Raw genomic sequence first — 14,059 nt, forward strand, 5'->3', positions numbered from 1 at the left:
TTAAATACACTGGTCTCCTGGAATTCCTAGTTGTTGGAGGTAAAATAAATAAGGCCACAGGCATATAAAGAAATATAAGAAACATAAAATAGGAACCCTGAGTGCAAACCTGGTTGATTTGATTCCATTTCTTTAATTATTTTTAACATTTATTTATTTTTGAGAGACACAGAGAGAGCACGGGCAGGGGAGAAGCAGAAAGAGAGGGAGACACAGAATCCGAAACAGGCTCCAGGCTCTGAGCTGTCAGCACAAAGCCTGACATGGAGCTCAAACTCATGAACCCTGAGATCATGACCTGAACTGAAGTCGGACACTTGCCTGACTGAGCCACCCAGGCACCCTGATTTGATTCCATTTTGCACAAATGAGAAATGTAAACATAAATTATTTTGCAAAAAAAGAATAACATAATTAATAAAAAAATAAAAGAAAGTAGGAAGAAGATACTAAGAGAATTTTGCTTGGTTTGCAAGAGACATACCCCGTTTTCTTCTTAGTGCTTTTAAGTATATTGTCTCATTTAACTTTTAATCTTTATCAACTCTTGTCACCATATATATATGGTTTGTTTTTACTAATGGAAAAAAAACCTCAGAAAGGTTAAATAACTTGCCCAAAGCCACAGATATATAGATCAACATAAGGAATATAAAAAGGAGCTTTGACTGTAAGAAATGAAAGGGAACATTTGTGTTCAATTGTAGAAGGAGTAATATCAGAATCATTATGAAGAGTGTCAAAGATATCCCCAAAACGAAGAGTGAGGATAAAGCAATGATGGGAATTTACAAGAGTTTGAATTTAAATTGGAAAGAGTTGGCAGAATGTTCAGGGAGGAAAGAATGTAAGGTATGACATCCTAAACCAGGACACTTCAGAAAATTTAACTGCTCATGTAATCCAAGGGAAAGCCCCACTGCTCCCCCGCAGGACACAGATGTTACATATGTGCCCTTTAAACTGTGAGGTAAACTCTAAAACTGGTAGTTGTCTCATAGTAAAAGCCTCCAGTGCTTTTATTGAAGACTTTGTCTAAAATCTTATACATTTAACAAAATTGCTGTTATTATCTGTTAATACTTGTTTGTAAATGGAAATTGGAACATTTAGTCTTGAGTTTTGTTGAGTAAAATGTGGTGAAACTGGGATCCTAATTACTTGTAAACATTTTAAAAATAGTTTCGGGATGGATTTGAAATTGTTAGGTATGCCTTGCTGAGTCCTTTCTGGTTATTCGTCCTACTAATTTGGTGCTTCTAATTGGCATGGGCTTCTATTATGGAAATGTGGCTGGTGAAAAGGGTCATGAATTTTGTCCACATTTTGCCTCGGAGAGGATAGGCATTGTTAATCTCAGTAGATTATAAAGAACAGTTTTAGTCATGTGGCTGTTCCTTAGCCATAATAAGCTTTTTTCTCTGACTTCCATTCAAAATATAGATAGATTTCATTTTTAAAGAAGAGAATGCTCAAGTCCTGAAAAAAAGTCTGATAGGAATTCGGCAGCCAAAATCATTCCTCTGGTCTGTACACATTTTACTATTATTAAATTTTCCCTAGTTCCTGCTTGTTTTATTTGTACATATCTTATTTTCTAACTAGTCTGGCACCATTTAAAATTCTTTTTAGGCTGTGCAGTGCTTTGCACAGAAGTAGTTTCTCGAATTTTTACTAGTAAAAGAACTGTAGACATTAATGACAGATTGAGAATAATTTATTCCCTTATCTATTTATAAGAGAATGTATTCTCTTATAAATATTGTGCTCTATTTCAGTGTGATACGTACAAAATAATAAACTAAAATTGGAGCTTATTTCAAAAGTCAGATTACAAAACTTGAAGACTGTAAAAGGAAGTTTTATGCAGTTTGAATCTAGACATGTCTAAAGTGATTAAAAAATAATATATATTCCAGGAGATGTCCTAGGAAGTTATCTACTGAGATTAAGGTCAAAGTAACTATATGACAAAAAGAAGGGAAAAAAAGCAATACAAGGTAATAACTGAAGAAAAACAACCAGCCCCATTGGTTTTAGAAGTGCTGGTTTTATTTCCTTTTCACATGTCTCTTTTAATGCCAGTCTGAGAGCAAGAAAGAAGAGAACCATGTGCAAAAACTCGCTTTGGTATGCAAAAGGCAAAATCTCCTTGATTTCAGAGACCACTCAGTACTGAAAGATGGGGATGATAAAGGTGTAGGAGGGAAAACTGGGTGGCAATCAAAATGAATGCGCCACAGAGGCTCTCCAGGGAACAGTTCTAATTTTGAGGAACAAGGTGTCACCAAAACTAGTTACCCTAGTAAGGTCACAATCAGCTAACATTCAGTATCCATCCATAGAATTTCCAGAGGAAAAACCCAAAGCCAACAATTCTAGAGGAAAGAAAGAATGAATATTGCAGAGAGAAGAAAATGCCGTGTTTTCTGCCATTGCATAAAGAATAGCTTAATCAACTGCAAAAATCTTCTTTAATTAAACAGCTATTTTCTGTATGGAGGATTCCAGTTTTGTTTCAGTCTTCATGAAGGAGTGTCTGATGTTAATGCTAGAAAGTTGTGTATGTGGAACTTCTCTTTCGCGGTAAAGTGCTAGTAAAGTGAGAGTCAGTTACTATAAATTTTTAAAATATTAATAAAAGGATTATTTGTAAGAAATGTTGATGTAAGGGTTTAACTATAAACTGAATATTCAAATCAAGGAGGCAATTGATTTGAAAATTCAGCACCATGTGATGGTAGTTTATTGCCATATTTCTGCAATGTAATAGAGAAGAGTTATAAATGTTAAAGACAGAATAATGAGGCCTTTGAATGCACAAATGATTGAAGCAAGTCAATGAATCTTGTCCAAAAATGAATAGAAATTTGACAGCTAAACACTAATGAAAATCTTGTTTACCTGAAGGCAATGTGTTTGAGGTTTGCTGGTTTTGTAAGTAAGAAAGGTTAAGTGGGGATACGTTTTATTTTAGTTATCTAATCCATATAGTGATAGTTTTAAAAAGTCACAGTGGTCAGCATTCCATATGCAAAATGCAGCCCTAGATCACTGAGAATATGTATTTAAAAATAAATGAGTGAGTCCAACCCAGTATCACCATTAAAAAGTTAACAAATAAAGCTAGAATTCAATTTTTAGATTTAAAATGGACATAAGTTATGAGTGGAGAGTGGGACGAAAGTGAATAAGATATAATTTTAAAACACTCTGAAATTGGATGAATTGGGAACTATTTCAAAGATGGGGAGACCTAAAGCTGAAATTTACAGGAGAGAAGTAGGCCATTACCACATGTCATTAAATATGTTAAATATATATAATCTCAAATTTTAAAAATCTGAATTTTATATTTAAAAAGCCACAATATTCATAAAGGTATTGGAAATTAGAACAAACAAGACAGAGAAGACAAAGCCAAAGGTTTTTATATGACATCGTGTTCAATATTGGTAATAATGTTAGCATATGGCACTTTTGACAGCTATCATATGACATTTTGAAACTTTTGATAGTTCCTCATTTGAAAAACGTAGAAAAAACAATTTTCTGAACACTGCTACATTTCAAGATTTAGCACTTTTAATTTTAGCAAAAAAAAATTAAGCAAACTGGTATTATAATGCTGATGTGGTCACAGGTACTGACTCAGTCTGTTACGGTGACACTGTGAACTTTCTGAATATATTAAATGATTTTTAGAGGCTCTTGGGTGGCTCAGTCAGTTAAGCGTCCAATTTTGGCTCAGGTCATGATCTCACGGTTTGTGAGCTTGAGCCCCACATTGGGCCTGTGCTGACAGAGGCTGGAGATTTCTTCAGATTCTCTGTCTCCCTGTCTCTCTGTCCCTCCTCAGTTCACGCTCTTTCTCTCTCAAAAATAAATTAACATTAATTTTTTTAATTAAAAAAAGATTTTTAAAAGTCAATATTATTGAGGTGTAATTTATATATAATAAAATTCACCTTTCAAAAATACAGAATTCAATGAACTTAGACAAATGTTGACTACCGTTAAAATATAGAACATTTCTATTACCCTTTTCAATCCTTATAATTAATATGCTGCTCCCTTATCTCCAGCTCCTTGATCTATTTTCTGTTTGTAGAGTTTTCTACTAGACTTTTCAAGAATGTCATATAAATGGACCTATACTATATGTAGCCTTTTATGTTTGGCTTCTTTCAATTAGTATAATGCTTTTGAAACCCATTCATGTTGTTGCATGTAGAGGTAGTTTGTATCTTATTGCTGAGTAGTATTCCATTGTATGGTTGTGCCACAATTTTTCTATCAGTTCACAAATTGATGGATATTTATGTGTTTTCAGTTTGGGGTTATTATGAAAAGTTGTTCTAAAAATATGCTTGTGAATTTTTGTGTGGTGAATTTTTTCTTTGGTAAACATCTAAAAATGGAATTGCTGGGTTAAAAGTTTAGTGAATGTTTTAATTTGTTTAAAAAGAATTAGGGGCGCCTGGGTGGTTCAGTCGGTTGAGCATCCGACTTCTGCTCAGGTCATGATCTCTCGGTTTGTGGTTCGAGCCCCGCATCAGGCTCTGTGCTGAGCCTGGAGCCCATTTCAGATTCTGTGTCTCTTTCTCTCTCTGTCCCTTCCCTGCTCAAGCTGCCTCTCTCTTAGAAATAAATAAAACATTAAAAAATTAAAAAAATTAAAATGTTTCCAAAATGGAAATTTTCTTTTTGCTTTTCTACTAACTGTATGAGTTCTAGTTGCTTTGTGTTCTTCGTAGCTGTCTTTTTTCATTTCTGTCATTTTACCTCACTTCACCTATAAAACTTTTATAACAATTTGTTTCCATTTCTTTCTTCTTTTCCTTTGTACTATTTTTGTGACACATTTTACTACTACATGCATTATAAACTCCAACACATTGTTACTAATTTTGCTTTAAACAACTATTAATTAATGATTTTAAAAATAATGAAAAGAAACCTCTTTTTTAGTTAACCTACTCCTTTATAATTTCCAGGGCTCTTAATTCCTTTGTGGAAATCTACATTTTCAATTGATATCATATTCTTTCTGTCTGAAAAATGCTTTAACATTTATTGTAGTTTTTGTCTGCTAGTAATGAATTCTGTTTTTTTTTTTAATTATGTTTTGGGGTTTTTTATATATGAAAATGTTTTTATTTGATATTCATTTTTGAAAGATTGTTTGTAGGAAATAAATTTCATGTTGATAGAAGAGGAGAGAGGATCACACAGAATAAGATGAACAAAGAAATCAGCCAGCCAGTAACTAATGCTACAGAGAAATAGAAAGAGTGAAGACAGAGAATAAGATTTGCTAATTAAAATATTGCTTGTGCTCCTCAAGACATTGGCTCTGTATTACTCAGCACTAAGGAGAAAATTTTGATAGTAATTGTAGCTTATTTTTGCAAGAAGCTTGGTAGTAAAATTAGGACACAGGATAATAGACTGATAGAATAGGATACCAAAATGATTTTACTGGTTTTATTGGTTTGTTTTCAATATATCAAAATATAATCGTAGGGAAAAGAAAAAGGAGCTCACAGAGAGAAATAGGATTTAAATATGTAAATCAACAGAGAAGGATGGTTAATAAAGAAAATTTTAGAATAAAGTAGAAAGAATGGAATTTTATGGAATTAGTTTTCTATTGATATACAAAAAATTATCACAAACTTAGTTGAAAACAATGCTCACTTATTAGCTCACAGTTCTGTAGGTTTGACTTCTATGATAGAGCTGGGCTGTTTGTATATAGTTTATCTGCCTGGAATTTCTACTTGAGCATGACCCCACAGATACCCTTTATTTTCCCCTTGTACTTCCTATGTACCATGCCTCCATCTTCAATGATACATACCCTTGTTTTAATGAAGCACATCTGATAGCAGCTTCTTCAGAAAGAGTACAAGATAGATTATCCTGGAGACATTGAATATCTCTACAGTCACCCTTGATTTATGGTTTGGCTAGGTATCAAGCCCTAGGTTTGAAATAATTTCCCCTGAGAATCTTGTAGACATTGTTCCATTGTCTAGCTTCTAGAGTTGTGCTTAGGCAGCCTGAAGCCTGATCTTTTTCATGTGACTTATTTACTTTTTTTTTTTTTTAATCTCCCTGGAAGCTTGTAGAATCTTAACTTTGCCCCCAGTGTTCTAAAATGCCATGTTAATGTACCTTGATATAGGTAATCCTTGATCTCTTTTGCTAAGCACACATGGGCCATTTTCATTCTGGTGACTCATGTCCTTCAGTTATGAGAAGCATTCATGAATTATTTAATTGATGGGTTTCTCCTTTTAGTTTTTATTATGATCTTTTTCTGGCACTTCTATTATTTAGATGTTGTACCTCCTTGACTATTCTTCTCATTTTCTTATCTTTTTAAAAAAATGTTTATATATTAATTTTGAGAGAGAGAGAGCACAAGTGGTGGAAGCTCCCAAAGAAGGGAGAGAGAGGATCCCAAGATTCTGTGCTAACAGCACAGAGACCGATGTGGGACTCAGTCTTAGGAACTATGAGATCATGACCTGAGCCAAAATCAAGAGTTGGATGCTTAACCAACTGAGTCACCCAGGTGCCCCTTATCTTTTTTGTCTTAATTTTGCATCTCTTTTTATTGTCCGTGTTTCATTTTTTTCTGCTTTATGGGAGAGCTCCTGAACTATATCTTTAAAATTTTCTATAGAAATTTTCAATTTTGCTAAATCTTTTCATAGCACCTTTGTTTTTTTCTCTTGAAAAATATCTTATTCTTTTAAATAAAAAAATAAAAAAACTAAAAAATCTTATTTCTCTGATAGCAATAAAATATTTCAATTGTTTCCATTCAGTCTTTATTTTTAAAAATTTCTGTCTTTTCCTTCTTTGTTTATTTTGAGCTCTGCCTGTTAAGTTGGAGGTTTTGTACAGATGGCTAGGGATTTTTGAGTGTCTGCTGGTATTTAAAAGTGGGGCATTTAAAAGCTGATTGGAAACACTGAGTCCCTAGATGAGGCTTGTTACGGTGACCTTTGATATAAGTTGTGTCATTTCCTTGGTGGGGAGGAGAAGAATGTAAGTATATTCATTTACTCTTCCTCTTCATTCAGTAACAACAGTATATTGTTAACCCAGTGTATTTTTCTCTTGGCTGAGCAGATTCCCCTTCTATAGATCTTCTAATACCTTGCCTAAAGGATATAGTCCTAGTTTCCATTATTCTGGAAGTTAAAATAGGAAAAAGGTATGGGATTAGTATTCAATATTGTAAAAGTTTATGTATTTATTTATCCTATTTCCAAAAACATACCCCTCCGTTAAATGTGCCTGGCACCCTCCAGTCCAGAAACTTTCAGTCTTTTGCTGACAAAAAAGGAAATAAGTCCTTTGGCAACACGTAGTGACTGAGATCTGAGCTTCTAATTATTTCTTTGTTCTTTTTTAAATGACTTTTTACTTATTGATTTTATTGAGAAGTAATGGGTATATGAGAAACCACATCTGTCTAAAGTGTGCAATCCAATGAATTTTGACAGTTGCATTTACTCATGATCACACCACCACAGTCACAGTACATGATACATCTGTCATTTATGAAAGATTCCTCATGGGGCTTGGCAGGCAGCTCCTCTTTAGTCCTTACCCCAGACAACTACTCTAGATGATTCTGCAATTTATATAAATGAGATGAGATATGGATTGTAATCTTTTGTCTCATGCTTCTTTTTATCAGCATGATGATTTTGAGATTCACTAATGTTCTTGCATATACATCAGTTTTGTCTTGTCTTGTCTTGTTTTATTTTGTTTTATTGCTGAGTAGCATTTCATTATATAAATAAACTTCCTTTAGTTTGTCCATTCTCCTACTGATGGACACTAGAGCTATTTCTGGATTGGGGGCATTATGAATAAAGCTCTGAATATTCACATGCAAGTCTATGTATGGACATAGGCTTTCATTTCTCTTGGATGAATACCTACCTGTATGCTTGCCTTTCTAAGAAACTGTCAAACAGTTTTCCAAAGTGGTTATACCACTTTATATATGCCCTACATACTTGCCAACATTTAGTATTATCTGAATTTATATTTTCACTATTCTAATGGCTGGTTTTAACTCTTTCTGAAAGTTTTCAACTAATCATCCTCCTTTTAGTCCACCTTATCTTTACTTCTACAGAAGACTGGTACCACAAATTCATACATTTTGAGGGATATTCTGTAATATAGACTGTTTCTTGGCTTTTCCACTGCAGATCTAGGATTCAATTTTCCCAGATTGTTATGTCCATTATTATCTGTCTATATGTCTTCCAAAATATTATTGTGATTATCTCTAGTCCTATTATCTTTGTTCTTATGTATTCCCACATTAAAATTCCTTTTAGTTATTAAGATGTTTGAAGGGAAAGTAAAACAGATTGTTATTAATTCATTTTCATTACTCTTCAGCTAGATATTTCATATGTGTATTTAACATCCAAAATCAGTGTCAGAAGATGGGCATAGGAGAAGGTAAAGCAATTTATTAGGTATTAAGGTAAATATTATGCAAACCATGAGACAGAAACAATGATTTAAGTTTGAAAATGTAGATTCAGAAAAATCACATTTAAAAAAGGGAGTCCCTCTTCCTTTTTTTATTACACTGAAATAATAGTTTGAAAGAGACTTCAGGAGCAATAAGGTGTTAACACATCTTATTTTTCAGGGAACTAGGGGAGGTACTAGGAAGATACATTTTTTTGTGGAGAAGTATAGAAAATATACAGAAACTACCTCACTAAAGACTGGAGAAGGAACACATACACCGTGGAAGCATTTTGATTTTGTTTTAAACATTATGTGCATTGTTTTAATGATCTCAGGGTGTCCCATTTGATAGGAAACATGCATTCACACATTTATTGGAATCTTACTTAATTTTTGATTAGTAGAAGAATAAACTTTGAATAATTTAGATGATCTTGTTCACCATTCCACACTTTCACTATAATCCCTTGAGAAAGTGACATGGGAGAGATACGTACGCTATGACATCAAATAATGTGTCTTGCCACACTGAGATTTGTTTAGGAGCATTGTTTTTCCATACAATAGGGACATTAATGAAAAATTCAACTACTTCAACAAGGTGTTCAATTAAATGAGGAGCTATATTCCATAACTAGAGGAAAATGATAAATATTGTATTCATCTACAATATAGTCTTCTCTAAAGGATTTTGAGTTATAATTTGAACTATCATTTATCTAGAGAAGAATAACTAGAATGAAGATCTCCTAGGGAAAAATGTCATAGAGGAAAGAAAGCTCAAAGAATCAGGATTGTCCAAAAGAAATACCTGATTTTAAAAAAATCAGTATTCTTGTTCACCCTTAAATAAATATTAGGGATGGGTATAATAACTACTATTGATTATTCCCAAAGTTCTTATGTGAAAGCTGAGATAAATATATTCACTGTATGTACAAAGAAAATAAATAATCTTTCTTAGAAGGCAAGACATTCTGAATTAAGAGGGAAACTGATTATTGGAGTTCTTTCTAACTTTCCAAGAAACTGTTGGCTAAGCTCTTAACGTTATAGTCACATTTGGAACAAATGACCAAGTCTACAAGCTTAATAGTCCAGTGTGAATGATTGCTTTTGGAAAGTCAGTTTAATTTATATACATATGAGAATGTCAATTCAAACTGATGTATTAACAAATCAAAAAAGAATTTAAAAATGTGTTTCAATTTTCCTATAGTTAGCATTGCTAATTATAAATATGCTTATTCTTCCATATATATTTTACATATCTATGACTACAAATTAAACTAGACAAGCCTAGCTTACTCATTACATTTTACATTTGATATATGGGAAGGCCTGACAAAAGTTTTAATGAAAATTACATGGAAAAGGTGAAGTTTTTAAACTATTTCTATAAAGTGTTAATTCTCATCAAGTATTACTGATGTGAAGATAGGATAATATGATGACTTAATCTCACATTTAGTTACACAGCATCACAAATTACAAAGAATAAGGTGCACTGGATAGCCACTTCTGATAATGGCTGCCAAGGGAAGTACACTACAGATCAACCAAACTGAGATTAGAAACAGGCACATTTGATAAACATTGGCGTTCACTTTATGTACTTTATCAAATTTGCTGTTAAAAAGAAGATTGGTGCGTGATTTTAATAAATGTCCAAATATAATTGAAGGAAATGGTGGGAAAGTTCTAAAGTTTATTTTTTAACCTTTTGCAAAAAGATTAGAGTGGTAAAATGTAATCTACATATCCACCTAAGGATTGTTAGGTACCATCAAATCCTATAGTTTGTGCGTGTATATTTTGAGTGGCTTTAAATGTATGTTTCCCGTATCTAAGAAATAAACTCATAATTAAAATGATAATGATATTTATGTGTAAGACCTAGATAACAGAAATGATCAGTTGTATAAATATGATAAATCAAGCCATCTAACTGACATGATATATGCAGAAAAGTTCGGTAGGACAATGCAAAATAATCTTTGAGTAAAACTGGAAATGAGGCAGTTAAGAAGTGTGGTCTTACATAAAAGACAGGCCAAATAAACTGACTACAATCTGTCCTGTTTGTTAAAAAAAAAAAAAAAGACGTACATCAGCAGTAGTAGACCAACATGAGAGTTTCCTAATTTTTTTCTTTTGAACTGTTGACTGTTCAAAATGTATCTGTAATATAGCTTATTATTACTCCATTCGAACTTTGTCCATTGAACTTAATACATTAAAATTTCCCCGTCATGAATAAAGCTGAAAACTTCTAACATTTTATTTCAAAAAGTGATTTAGGACTTGATACATATATTTCATTGTTGATTCTTCCCTTAGTCCATGTAGCTATCAGATTTATATTGCTTCCATAATGGAGACTACTCTGTATCTCAGAGATGATTTGCTTAATAAAATTCACATAGCTACTCACCGAATACTGAAGCTATATAAGCATGCACTGAGCCACCCAGCTACCAGATGAATTCAATTTATGTTACACTGTTATTAAAGATTAAATCACAGCTTTGTTAGTGGTCTATGAAATTCTACACTTAAGAGTATTCTGACATACTTTAGCAAGACTTGAAATATTCATATGTGAAAGCATTTATTTCATAGAACAAAACTATTTACATGTTACATGGAAATAAAAAGGTAGCAGTGGGAATTTATAATACAGATAGTGCCTAGAGATTTATTCTTTTTCAAAGTAAATTCAACTGTGAACACCCATGTGAGATTTTTTTTCTTGATTCACAGTAAGACCAAAAATATGTTTGATTTAATTCAAGGCTGCTTTCTCATAGCCAACAGCAAATCCATTAAAGTGCTATTCTGAGTTTCATCTAGACTTGTCATCAATGTCCTGCAACATAGCAACTCAGTATAAACATATTGTCCAAGTGTAGTACAAGTGTACAAAGATCATTCATCTGATCACAGTTGGAGTAGGATCATTATGTAATGATTCTGCTGCAGAACTAGCCAAGGGCATATCTAAGAACACAACTAGCTTGTTCCTCATATAAATTTTAGAAGGAAAAGAATGCTTAAGCTCTAGTTGCAATGAAAATGTTAAGCTTGTGTGTGTGTGTGTGTGTGTGTGTGTGTGTTTGAAATAATGATAATTTTGCTTTCTAAATAGTTTATGTTTCTATAATGAAATGACTTTCCTTTTGTTTAAAATGTTTTTGTTTTACTTAGCAGATTTTCAGGGTTTTTTTTTCCCAGATGATAAAACACTCTTTTTATAAATTAGTTTTGAGCAATTCCCTTTCTATTAACCAGTTTTATGATCTTGATAAAATAACTTCACCTGTCAGAACCTTAGTTTTATCATCCATTAAGTGAGAAGATTGAGCAGGTGACTTATGTCTTTCTAAGTACTATATAGGCCTGGATTCACAAATGGCCTACTATATTTTGTAAAAACAGTAAAGATAACTAGGGAAAATTGTAAACTGAATGATGATTAGATTTTGTTTTTACTGATAGGGAAAAAAAATCACCACTTTCTCAAACATGGAAATTTATTCTCAATAAATAATCCCTGAGGACCAAACTTGAAAATCTAAACGTAAACTGCAAACACTAGCACAAGGAACAAGGGGTGATATGCTTCTATCCCTTGATTATTTACAGAAAAGAAATCAATACATTGTTTACAATAAATTAAAAAATAATTGAGCATTCTAAATAGAATGGATTATACTCTTTAGAGTGTTCATAAATCAGCTATTACTCATTATAAGCAAACTTAGATTCATACTATTGAAATTTAAAAATTGCTGAAGGAAAGAGATTAATTTTAAATTATGTGAGATCTTGAAATTGAGGACCTTACATTACATGCCAAAGTATATAGTAACCCTTAAGAGAGACAGACAGACAGATAGAGAACTTAAGGTCAAAGAATATCAAATGATGGATGAGATCTCTGTGATCCCAGGGACAAAAAAAGAGATATATGAAATGTCAAAATTAGAAGAAATAATACACATTTTAAGAAATATTTTAAAGGTGGCAATTTAGCAAAAATAAACTTGAATCATTATTAAAGGAACTATACCTTAAAGGATGGGATGATATTACTATTATTTAAAAATTTAACTCTTTTTTATTACAGTTTTTCAAACTAGCCATTGAAATTTTCCCCTTGTTTGGGAGTATAATCTTCTTCACAAAAAAAGACCTGTCACAGGTTCACTGGAATAACATAAATACAGTCTAAGTCAAATTTCTTTTAAAAATGAATTGGTCAGGGGTGCCTAGGTGGTTCAGTCAGTTAAGTGTTGGACTCGATTTTGGCTTAGGTCAAGATCTCACAGTTCCTGAGATGGAACCCCTCATCACTGGGCTCTGTGCTGACAGTGGGGAGTCTGCTTGGGTTTCTCTCTCCCTCCCTCTTTTCTTCTCCCCAGGTTGCTCATGTGCTCAGGCATGCTCTCTCTGTCTCTGTCTCTCTCTCTGTCTCTGTCTCTCTCTCTCTCTCTCTCACTTCTTCAATATAACTAAATAAACAATAAAAAAAGAAATAAATCAGCCGTCTCCATGTAGAGAATTCCTGGGGAGTGTGTGGCAAATAGTAAACTGATTCTATTATTTTAATTGAAAGTTCCTTAATGTACTTCCTATTAGAGATCTCCTCATAAGAATGTAATATTCACAATTTCATTAGAACCATGAATCCAGCTCCATTTTCGCCACCATCCACCTTGACCCCCAGCAAGCAATAAATATGATATGGCCAAGATAAGTGACACAAACAATTTGAAATCGGGCACAAGTGTTTCAGTGCAATGTAACTGAAGTTTTTCTGTTGATAAGCTACTTTGTATCAGGCCAAGTGACCTGTGATGTATATGTTCCAATAACTAGTATTTAGGGGAAACACTTCTGTTCATATAAATTTACCTATTTAATGACTTTTATATTTACCTACTAAGTTAGTTTTGAATTTTTGTCTCCAAAATATTACAAAAGAATTTGGAAAATTTCCTCCCCTCCAATCAATTTTTGGTTTAGTTTTCCTTTTCAAGGCTGAACTGGCTTTACCTATTAAAATGTCTGCAAGCACACATGTGTCTTAAAAAGCCATTCTCCCTGAAGTTGCATTATGATGATCAACAGAAATGCTTTTTCAGGTAAAACAGTTTTTATCATTGTATTTTAAGTTATTCTGTTAAAGAGAAAATGGCACTGGGCAACAATCCTACCGGAATTATATTTTATATTGTTGTAACAAGAACTTAAAATGTTTTTCACAAAATATTAGTGAAGGGTGTCAAAACACAAGAAATGTCACCAGCTATTTTTCTCACTTCCAGTTTCAATAGATGGTTTTCTATGTAGTTTTAATATTTAAGCTATAATGTTTACATAGATGGCCTATCAAATATTCATCAAGTACCTTCTTTGTTCTTTGAAAAAAAAAGATGAGGGAGACTTTATTTTATTTCTTTTAAATAGTAAGGATAAATAGTCTCAAGAGCAAGTCTGGAAATATCTAAAGTAGTTTTAGGATTTACATCAT

This window comes from Crocuta crocuta, unplaced genomic scaffold (assembly GCF_008692635.1).
Source record: "Crocuta crocuta isolate KB4526 unplaced genomic scaffold, BGI_CrCroc_1.0 scaffold207, whole genome shotgun sequence".
Classification (NCBI taxonomy): Eukaryota; Metazoa; Chordata; class Mammalia; order Carnivora; family Hyaenidae; genus Crocuta; species Crocuta crocuta.